We start from the raw sequence: 12,145 nt of genomic DNA, 5'->3' as shown, positions 1-12,145 counted from the left end.
AAAAGCAGGGGTAAGTATACGACGGGTACGCCGCTACGGAAACGTCGTAAGAAGACTGCGTCGGGTCCGCGTACGTTCGTGAATTTGCGTATCTCGCTGATTTACATATTATTAAAGGTAAATCAGCGGGAACGCCCCCGGCGGCATTTTTAAATTGAAAAAAAGATCCAAAAGTGTAACACAGTGTGAGGCCTCGTACACACGACAGAGGAACTCGACGTGCCAAACACATCGAGTTCCTCGTCGAGTTCAGGGATGAAGCCGCCGAGGAGCTCGGCGGGCCGCCTTCTCCCATAGAACAACGAGAAAATAGAGAACATGTTCTCTATTTTCTCGACGAGTTCCTCGGCGGCTCCATCGGGCCAAAAGTGTACAGACGACAGAGTTTCTCGGCACACTGTGTTACACTGTCGGATCTTTTTTTGGATTTAAAAATGGCGCCGGGGGCGTTCCCGCTGATTTACACTGAATAATATGTAAATCAGCGAGATACACGAAATTCACGAACGTACGCGGACCCGACGCTGTGTTCTTACGTCGTTTCCGTAGCGCGGTACCCGTCGTATACTTACCCCTGCTAAAAGCAGGGGTAAGTATTGTTAAGTATGGCCGTCGTTCCCCCGTCGAATTTGAAATCTCCTACGTCGTTTGCGTACGCCGTTTCACGAACACGCGCGTCGCAAGTCCCGCTCACGTCGCAACCACTGACGTCCTATTGACGTCAGTGGGAGCAATGCACGCCGGGAAATTCCCCGGACGGCGCATGCGTATTTAAATCGGCGCGGGAGCGCGCCTGATTTAAATAGTACACTCCCCCAGCCGCGGAATTAGAATTCCGCCGGGGGAGTTAGGATCCGCCGTCGCAAGTTTGGAGGTAAGTGTGTTGTGAATTTGACACTTTCCTCACAAACTTGCGAGGGCGGATCTTAAAACACATAGGTTACACGGATCTAAAGATCCGCTAACCTTTGTGAATCTGGCCCTATGAATCCGGTGCATAGATAGGACCAGTGTAAGTCAGAGATACGATGGTGTATCTGTAGATACACCGTCGTATCTCTTTGTGAATCTGGCCCTTTGTTTCTAGTGAGGTGATAAAAAAAAAAAAAAAAGTACAATTGTCAGTTAAACTGACGCAGTGCCGCATCGCAAAAAATGGCCTGGTCATGAAGGGGGGTAAATCTTCACGGAGGTCAAGTGGTTAAAGAAATCTGTACAGCCCCCCGATCGCTTGCAGTGCCCCCCCCCCCCCCAAATAAAAAAATATCCCATAGTTTGTAGACGGACAAACCAATCAATATTCACTTATTGGGAAATATGGAGCAGAATACATATTGGCCTAAATTGATGAAGGAAATAAATCTTTTCATTTATTTTATTGCATATATAGCAGAATTTATTTTTTATTTTTTATTTTTACAGTGCAGAGGTGATCCAATACCACCAAAAGAAAGCTCTATTTGTAAGAAAAATAGGACGCCAATTTTATTTAGGCACAATTGTCAGTTAAAGTGGCGCAGTACCGTATCGCAAAAAATGGCCTGGTCAGGAAGGGGGGGGGGGGGGGGGGGGGGGTAACATGTTCAGGGGCTGAAGTGGTTAAAAATACATTAAAAAAAGGAAACAATCGATGAGAATAACAGAAATCATAAAAAAAAGTATAAAGGCCCAGATTCTCAAAGGCGTTACGATGGCGCAACACCATTTGCGCCGTCGTAACTCCTCATCTGGCCCCGGGTATCTATGCGACTGATTCTTATGCCTAGTACACACGAGAGGATTTATCCGCGGATACGGTCCTCCCGACCGTTTCCGCGGATAAATCCTCTGAGGATTTCGATCAGCTGGATTGTACTCACCATCGGATCGAAATCCGCGCCGAATTCACACCGCGGTGACGTGTCGCGCCGTCGCCGCGATGATGACGCAGTGACGTGCGCGACGATGTCATATAAGCAATTCCACGCATGCGTCGAATCATTACGACGCATGCGAGGGATGGTTTCGGACGGATCGATCCGGTGAGTCTGTACAGACCACCGGATCGATCCGCTGGAGCCGATTCCAGGGGATAGATTTCTTAGCATGCTAACATTTTTATCTGCTGGAAATCGGTCGGCCCGAAATATATCCGCGGATAAATATCCGCTGGATCGTACACACCAGCGGATCTATCCGCTGAAACCGATCCGCGGATCAATTTCAGCGGATCGATCCTCTCGTGTGTACGGGGCCTTAGAATCAGTTACGCATAGATACACATTAGATCTGACAGGCGAAAGGCTCTTACGCTGTCAGATCGTTTGCCCCGTCGTCTATGCAAATTAGGTAATTACGCGAGATTCCCGAACATACGCGCGGTCGACGCTGAGAATTTACATAGTTTCCGTAGCGTACGCGACGCGTAAGGTTGCCCCTGCTATTAGAAGGGGCAACCAATGTTAAGTATGGCCGCCGTTCCCGCGTCGAACTTAAAAAAAATACGTTGTTTGCATAAGACGTCCGTGAATGGCGCTGGACGCCATTTACGTAAACGTCTAAGCAAATGACGTCGGGGCGACGTCATTTAGCGCAATGCACGTCGGGTAATTTACCCGATGGAGCATGCGCAGTACGCTCGGCGCGGCAGCGCACCTAATTTAAATGGTGCCCGCCCCGTTTGAATTGGGCGGGCTTGCGCCGAGCGATTTAACGATACACCGCCGCAAGTTTACAGGTAAGTGTTCTGAGAGTCAGGCTGTAAACCTGCGACGGTGTAACGTAAATCACATACGTTACGCTGCCCAGGAGCAACGTAAATGTATGAGAATCTGGGCCAAAGAATATAAAATAAGGATGTATATACACAGCACTCACATGGGGGCGCTCTCCTCAGACATTTCTCTATAATGAGGGGAGAGAAGAAGAAAACATGTCAGTATTATTATTATTATTATTATTATTATTATTACCCGCCTCACCTCCCCCCCGAGGCATCATCATTTACCTCACAATACTTCTCCACATAGCGATATCCGCCTTACCCCCTCCCCCCCCCAAGTGCGGCCATGAGAGCGTCTAACTCAGGGGTCTCAAACTCAAATTACCTGAGGGCCACAAGACAAGTTTTCATATGCCATGGGGGGCCGCAAGCAAACTTTCAAACTTCAAAAACAACAGCACTGGTGTCAGCGAGCGCATTATTACCACCAGCACTGGTGTAAGTCAGGGTTTGACAAATTTTCTTGGAATCTAGGAGCCAGCTAAAAAAGTTAGCAGCCAGAAAACGCACCCCGTCCCGACGAGCTTGCGCGCAGAAGCGAACACATACATGAGCAGCGCCCGCATATGTAAACGGTGTTCAAACCGCACATGTGAGGTATCGCCGCGATTGGTAGAGTGAGAGCAACAATTCTAGCTCCTCTGTAACTCAAAACATGCAACCTGTAGATTTTTTTAAACGTCACCTATGAAGATTTTAAAGGGTAAAAAAGTTTGTCGGCATTCCACGAGCGGACGCAGTTTTGAAGCGTGACATGTTGGGTATGAATTTATTTGGCGTAACATTATCTTTCATAATATTAAAAAAAATGGGGATAACTTTACTGTTGTCTTATTTTTTTATTTAAAAAAGTGTCATTTTTTCCCAAAAAAGTGCGCTTGTAAGACCGCTGCGCAAATACGGCGTAACAGAAAGTATTGCAATGATCGCTATTTTATTCTCTAGGGTGTTAGGATAAAAAATATATATAATGTTTGGGGGTTCTAATTAGAGGGAAGAAGATGGCAGTGAAAATAGTGAAAAATTACATTAGAATTGCTGTTTTACTTGTAATGCTTAACTTGTAATACCAACGGCTCACCACCAGATGGCGCCAGCTCACACATCTGGTGGTAATAACTTGTAATACCAACGGATCACCACCAGATGGCGCCAGCTCCAAAAAAAAAAAATATATATTTGTTTTGCTCCCCTCACTTTCCACCCTGCCTGCGGGCCATTTATAACTGGTCCGCGGGCCGGTACTTTGAGACCACTGGTCTAACTCATTCACGTCGTCTTCTTATCAAAAACACCAACTACACACTGCGCCTGCGCAGCCTTTCATTAACTCACAATTACCCCGTCAATAAATCGAATGCACCAACTCCATTTACCGCCGTCGCATATTTAAACAGTGAGGCAGCGTTTTATGGGTGCAGTGGCAGCATTTTCTGGGTACAGTGGCTGCGTTTGATGTATACAGTGAGGTAGCGTTTGATAGGTACAGCGAGGCAGCGTTTTCTAGGTGCAGTGTCTGCGTTTGATGGGTACAGTGACGCAGCCTTTTCTGGTTACAATGAGGCAGCGTTTTCTGGGTACAGTGAGGCAGCGTTTTCTAGGTGCAGTGGCTGCGTTTTCTGGCTGCAGTGGCTGCGTTTGATAGGTACAGTGAAGCAGCGTTTTCTAGGTGCAGTGTCTGCGTTTGATGGGTACAGTGAGGCAGCGTTTTCTGGTTACAATGAGGCAGCGTGTTCTGGGTACAGTGAGGCAGCGTTTTCTGGGTACAGTGATGCAGCGTGTTCTGGGTACAGTGAGGCAGCGTTTTCTAGGTGCAGTGGCTGCGTTTTCTGGCTGCAGTGAGGCAGCGTTTTCTAGGTGCAGTGGCTGTGTTTTCTGGCTGCAGTGAGGCAGCGTTTTCTAGGTGCAGTGGCTGTGTTTTCTGAGTGCAGTGAGGCAGCGTTTTCTAGGTGCAGTGGCTGTGTTTTCTGGGTACATTGGCTGCGTTTAATGTATACAGTGAGGTAGCCATTGATAGGTACAGTGAGGCAGCGTTTTCTAGGTGCAGTGTCTGCGTTTGATGGGTACAGTGAGGCAGCGTTTTCTAGGTGCAGTGGCTGCGTTTTTTAAGTGAAGTGGCTGCGTTTGCTGGGTACAGTGGCTGCGTTTAAGGTATACAGTGAGGTAGCGTTTGATAGGTACAGTGAGGAAGCGTTTTCTAGGTGCAGTGTCTGCGTTTGATGGGTACAGTGAGGCAGCGTTTTCTGGGTGAAGTGGCTGCATTTGATGGGTACAGTAAGGCAGCGTTTTCTGGGTGAAGTGGCTGCATTTGATGGGTACAGTGAGGCAGCGTTTTCTAGGTGCAGTGGCTGCATTTTCTGAGTGCAGTGAGGCAGCGTTTTCTAGGTGCAGTGTCTGCGTTTGATGGGTACAGTGAGGCAGCGTGTTCTGGGTACAGTGAGGCGGCAGCGTTTTCTGGGTGAAGTGGCTGCATTTGATCCCGGAATCCTGGATGTCACACAGGCACAGCCGAGCAGCAGAGTGAAGCCGCCTCCCCCTCTTCTCTCTTTATGTGTAAACAGGGGGAGGGGACCTGCTGTGCATACATGTGCCACCGGGGGGCTTCACTGAAGGGGGGCAACACTGAACGAGGGGGCGTCTGCACTGAACGGGGGGCGTCTGCACTGATTGAGGGGGCGTCTGCACTGAACGGGGGGTGTCTGCACTGAAAGGGGGTGTCAGCACTGAAAGGGGGGTGTCTGCACTGAATGGGGGGGCTACTCTAAACAGGGGGCTACACTGAAGGGGGGCTACACTGAAGGGAGCGTCTGCACTGAACGGGGGGTCTGCATTGAAGGGGTGGATACACTGAAGGGGGGCTACACTGAAGGGGGGTCTGCACTGAAGGGGGGTCTGTGTAACATGCAGGGGGTCCAGAGCTGCAGGGATATGTGTAATGTAAAGGGGTCCAGGGGTGCAGGGTGCACTGAACGGGGGGCATCTGCACTGAACGGGGGCATCTGCACTGAACGGGGGGCTACACTGAAGGGGGTGTCTGCACTGAACGGGGGGTCTGTATTGAAGGGGGGTCTGTGTAACATGCAGGGGGTCCATAGCTGCAAAGTTCTGTGTAATGTAAAGGGGTCCAGTGATGCAGGGTGCTATGTAATGTAAAGGGGCCCAGAGGCACAGGGGGATGTGTAATGTAAAGGGGTCCAGAGGTGCAGTTGTAGAGAGGGGGGTACACAGTAGTGACAAAGAGATATCGAAGGATGCAGAGGTATGCAGGGGGCACAGTGGGGTGTTTTTACATTTTAATGTGGAGGGGGGTGCCAGAAATAGGATCCGGGTGCCAAATGCTCTAGGTACTCCCCTGGGCTGCACTGAAGGAGGGACTACACTGAACGGTGGGGGGCTACACTGAACGGGGGGCTACACTGAACAGTGGGGGGGCTACACTGAACGGGGGGCTACACTGAAGGGGGGCCATACTGAACAGGGGGCTACACTGAACGGAGGGGGGGCTACACGGAAGGGGGGAGTGACACTGAACGAGGGGGCTACACTGAACGGGGGGCTACACTGAAGGGGGCCATACTGAACAGGGGGATACACTGAATGGGGGGGGCTACACTGAATGGGGGGAGTGACACTGAACGAGGGGTGTGACACTGAACGAGGGGGCTGCACTGAACGGGGGGCCATACTGAACAGGGGCTACACTGAACGGGGGAAGTGACACTGAACGAGGGGGCGTCTGCATTGAACGGGGAAAAGACACTGAACGGGGGGGCTACACCGAATGGGGGGGCTACACTGAATGGGGGGCGTCTGCACTGAATGGGGGGCGTCTGCACTGAATGGGGGCGTCTGCACTGAATGGGGGGCGTCTGCACTGAATGGGGGCGTCTGCACTGAACGGGGGGCTACACTGAAGGTGGATGGCTACACCGAAGGGGGCGTCTGCACTGAACGGGAGGTCTGCATTGAAGGGGTGGATACACTGAAGGGGGGTCTGTGTAATATGCAGGGGGTCCATAGCTGCATGGTTCTGTGTAATGTAAAGGGGCCCAGAGGCACAGGGTGCTGTGTAATGTAAAGGGGTCCAGTGATGCAGGGTGCTGTGTAATGTAAAGGGGCCCAGAGGCACAGGGTGCTGTGTAATGTAAAGGGGACCAGAGGCACAGGGTGCTGTGTAATGTAAAGGGGACCAGAGGCACAGGGTGCTGTGTAATGTAAAGGGGTCCAGTGATGCAGGGTGATGTGTAATGTAAAGGGGACCAGAGGTGCAGGGTGCTGTGTAATGTAAAGGGGTCCAGTGATGCAGGGGGCTGTGTAATGTAAAGGGGACCAGAGGCACAGGGTGCTGTGTAATGTAAAGGGGACCAGAGGCACAGGGTGCTGTGTAATGTAAAGGGGACCAGAGGTGCAGGGTGCTGTGTAATGTAAAGGGGACCAGAGGTGCAGGGCTCTGTGTAATGTAAAGGGGTCCAGTGGTGCAGGGTGATGTGTAATGTAAAGGGGTCCAGAGGCACAGGGTGCTGTGTAATGTAAAGGGGCCCAGAGGTGCAGGGTGCTGTGTAATGTAAAGGGGCCCAGAGGTGCAGTTGTAGAGAGGGGGGAACACAGTAGTGACACAGAGATATTGAAGGATGCAGAGGTATGCAGGGGGCACAGTGGGGTGTTTTTACATTTTAACCACCTGCTTACTGGGCAGATATACCCCCTTCCTGCTCAGGTGAAATTTCAGCTTCCGGCACTGCGTCGCTTTAACTGACAATTGCGCGGTCGTGCAACGTGGCTCCAAAACAAAATTGGCGTCCGTTTTTCCCCACAAATAGAGATTTCTTTTAGTGGTATTTGATCGCGGTCTGACATCCGCTGAAGAAGTCCCGCCCTTGGGACGCAACGTTCGGTAGGGAAGTACGTGACGTCACCCGCTGCCATCTATCGGACCATGCTGTGTGCGTTTTTGTTTGCATTTGATTCCTAGCACTGGATATAGTGCTTTTTATTGTCAGCGCTGGGATTCTCGAGCGTTCAGGTGCGGGATTTGGAACAGCAAGCTGACTGTGTGAGGTATATCCCATCCTTAACAGCACTACATTAGGCTTTATCAAAGCCTTACTAAGGTAAGGGGCTGGTGGAAACGCTTTTCTCACATTTGCACTGAGAGACGATTGGCATCTATTATCTTCTTTGCAAGCACGTGTGCATGTTTATTTTTGATGCACTGAATCATCGATTGTTGGTGGAGCACATAATACACTTTGGAAATCAGCGATTGAAGTTTTAAAGAAATACATTTTGAACTTTGGACTTCGTAATATTTGCACAACTGTGCACTTGGCACTTTGGCATGTTTTTATTTTTCTGACACTATATTTGATTTTAATCCCTTGAGGGATTTATTGTATGAGACACATATTTTTTCACTGCAATTTTTTCACTGCAAATTTTTTGGATTGTATTTGTTTTCACTGATGCATGAATTGAATTTTATTTTTAGATTTTGATCACTGGATTTCAGTACTCCTTTCACTGAATATTATTATATATATCTTTTTGCACATTGCACTTTATATTGATGTAGCATTATTTTAGGAATTTTATTCACATTATACATTTTTTTGGTCAACGCTATTATTTTTATTCCTCAGTATATTTATGATTATTTTCTGGTAGCACGGTGCTCTTGGTGGCACGTTTGTCTACTCAATCAGTTTTTTATTATTAATATTCCACTCTCTTTACCCTCTACATCAGGGGTCTCCAAACTTTTTACTTCGAGGGCCACATTCTATATTTTACACATATTCGCGGGCCGGAAACATAATTTATAAATAAATCCACAGTAGAAGAAGAATAGAATAGAATTTGACTTACTGCTGACAGCAAGATTGAATGGTGCTCCTCTATTCTTTGCTGGCACCTAAACGCTGGAGCATCATGCAGCGGGGCTAAACTTCCAGCGTGCATGAGGCTTTACATCCGTGTCACCATCATCTGTGTCCCCATCAGTCTCTCCATTCATCTGTGTCCCCATCTGTGTCCCCATTCATCTGTGTCCCCATCAGTCTCCCCATCCAACTGTGTCACCATCATCTGTGTCCCCATCATCTGTGTCCCCATCCATCTGTGTCCCCATCATCTGTGTCCCCATCATCTGTGTCCCCATTCATCTGTGTTCCCATCAGTCTCCGCATTCATCTGTTTCCCCATCAGTCTCCCCATTCATCTGTGTCCCCATTCATCTGTGTCCCCATCACTCATCAGGCTATCCCCAAAAATTGGTGTCCCCATTAGAGCCCCCCCATCATTTATCCGAGTCTCCCTGCACATTTGTGTCCCCATCACAGCCCACCCCCGCCTGCATATTTGTGTCACCATTAGAGCCATCAGCCCCCCTCCTCACATGTTTGTGTCCCCATAAAAGCCACCAGCACCCCCACATTTGTGTCCCCATCAAACCCCACAGATATTTGTGTCCCCATCAGAGTCATCACCCCCCCCCCCCACATTTATGTCCCCATCTGAGTCATCACCGCCCCCATATTTATGTCCCATCAGTCATCAGCCCCCCCCCCATTTATGTCCCCATCAGTCATCAGCCCCCCCCCCCCCCACATGTATGTCCCCATCAGAGTCATCAGCCCCCCCCCACATTTGTGTCCCCATCAGAGTCATCAGCCCCCCAACATTTGTGCCCCCATCAGTCTACAACCCCCCCCTCCACGTGTGTCCCCAGCAGAGTCATCAGTCCCCCAAAATTTGTGTCCCCATCAGTCTGAAAAACCCCCTCCACGTGTGTCCCCATCAGAGTCATCAGCCCCCAGATGTTTGTGCCCCATCAGCGCCATTCAACCCACCCCCACACAAGTGTATCAGCCCCCCTCCTTGCATGTGTCCAGCGTGTCTCCACTCTCCGTCACTGGCTGTGCACTGCAGACCTGCTGCATCTCCCGACTCCCGCCCCGCTGGTATTACACACTCGTTACTGGTTAACAGCGAGGCGGGAGGCGGGAGCAGGGAGGCGGCAACAGGTCTGCCCTAAACACCTCATTGGCTGCTGGGATGCCGTGGTCCCAGCCAGCAGCCAACACACACAGTGAGACGCCGGGAGGGATTGCGGGACCTGCGCTGCATATTGCCTGGGGCGAATATGCAGCGCAGGTTTCACAACTAACAGGGGAACTAAGGATTCACACTGCGGGCCGGAATAAATGGCCTGGCGGGCCGGATGTGGCCCGCGGGCCGTAGTTTGGAGACCCCTGCTCTACATCAATTGATTGATGCTGGGCGGGTTTGACCTGAAGTGGAACATATATATTATATACTTACAGATACTTTTGGATACTCCTACATGATTGTATTTTCTTGATCTATTTTTAGATAGTTCTTATTTAATTCCAGCAAGTGCCATCACGACATCTTACCACATTACCACTTACCACATTTGATTTCTAAATGTTGGGTGGTTATTCTTTGGACATTTATTTGAGTGGAACACTTTTAGACCTACAGTCGGTGGTGGATTGACGGTTTAACATTTATTTATTTTTTTGGATTGTCACTTTATTTAATAGTTTTATTGGGCAAGCGCTACTACACCCAACCTGTAATTAATGAAGCCATATGCCGCGTACACACCATCACTTTATGTGATGAAAAAAAACGACGTTTTTAAAAACGTCACTTTAAGTGACCGTGTGTGGGGGAAAACGTCGTTTTATGTCTTGTAAAAAACGACCAAAAAAAATTGAAGCATGCTTAAATTTTATGTGTCGTTTTTCAAAACGTCAACTTTTACTTCACAGAAATTGACCGTGTGTAGCAAAAAACGTTGTTTAAAACGAAGTTTTTTCACCCGCGCATGCCCAGAAGCTACTTATGAAGCAAGCTTCAATGGTAAAAAGTGGTGAGAACGTAACCTCGCTTTGCAAGATCCTTGTGAGAAAACGATGGTGTGTAGGCAACTTCGTCTTTGAAAATTGAAGTTTCAAAAACCTCATTTTTTACTTCACAGAAAGTGTCGTTTTTTTTCATCACATAAAGTGATGGTGTGTACGCGGCATTAGGCTCCATTCACATCTAGGCAGACAAATTCGCTGCGTTTTGTCCCGCGAATTGCGGCGACCAAACGCCGCGATTGTGCGCCTAGATGTGCCCCTAGATGTGCCCCTCTAAGGAGATGGTTCCCGAACGCCGAAAGCCGCCTGAAAAAAAGGTCCGGGACCTTTTTTCAGGCGGCAGGCGACAGGCGTCCGGCGTTCGGCGTGGAGATGTGAACCATCTCCATAGAGGGCAATGTCTTTTCATCCCTCTGGCGGCAGCGGCGTCGCACTACAGGCGACAAAACGCCTAGGTGTGAATGGGGGCTTATACAGCGATCAGTGCGATAAATATGCACTAATTACTGTATAAATGTGACTGGCAGGGAAGGGGTTAACACTAGGGGGTGAGGGAGGGGTTTAATGTATTCCCTATATAGTGTTCTAACTGTGGGGGGAGGGGGGTGACTGGGGGAGGTGACCGATCTGTGTTCCTATGTACAAGGGACACAGATCGGTCTCCTCTCTCCCCTGACAGGACGTGGAACTGCATGTTTACACACAGAGATCCACGTCCCTGGCTCTGTAACCGCCGATCGCGGGTGGCTAGCGGACATTGCGGCCACCAGGCACGAGCATCGGCATCTCAGTGATGCGGCGGGCGTGAGCGCCCCCCAGTGGCCAGGAGGAGCGGAGGCCGTAAAAAGAAGGCCACTCAGAGAATTAGAGCCACCCTGCGGCCGTACAAAGTCGTACGGCCGTCGGTAAGTGGTTAATGTGGGGGGGGGGGGGGGCAGATATTGGATCCGCCCCGGGTGCCAAATGCTCTAGGTGCGCCCCTGCCAGGCAGTGCCCCCATTAACATTGTCTGTATAGGTGACACCCCTGGTTTGATCCGTGTCCCCATAAACATTGTCCCCACAGGTGACACCCCTGGTTTGATCTGTGTGACGCCATGACACTTACTATTCCTGTCCTTCTCCTCACGTCCTCCCTTCTCTGAGGTGAGAAGAAGTTCCGGTACACCTCAGCGGAGGAAGAGGAATCACTCCGCAGCACCAGGGAGGGCGGGACTTGATTCAGCATGAGGAGCGCATAGAGAAGACATTCTCCCGCCTCCAAAACAACAAAAATAGTCCCTACCTGTAGTGAGCCTGATATCCAGTTATCAGAGGAGGTGTGAGGGGGCGTCCTGTCATGTCTGGAGGATACATGATACCCCGCCCCCCACACATAATACCCCGCCTCCACACATAATACCCCGCCCCCACACATGATACCCGCCCCCCACATGATACCACGCGCCCCACATGATACCACGCCCCCCACATGATACCCCGCCCCCCCACACATG

The sequence above is a fragment of the Rana temporaria genome, chromosome 1, assembly GCF_905171775.1.
Source record: "Rana temporaria chromosome 1, aRanTem1.1, whole genome shotgun sequence".
Lineage (NCBI taxonomy): Eukaryota > Metazoa > Chordata > Amphibia > Anura > Ranidae > Rana > Rana temporaria.
The sequence above is the reverse complement of the archived record's forward strand: the minus strand, read 5'-3'. Positions refer to the sequence as shown.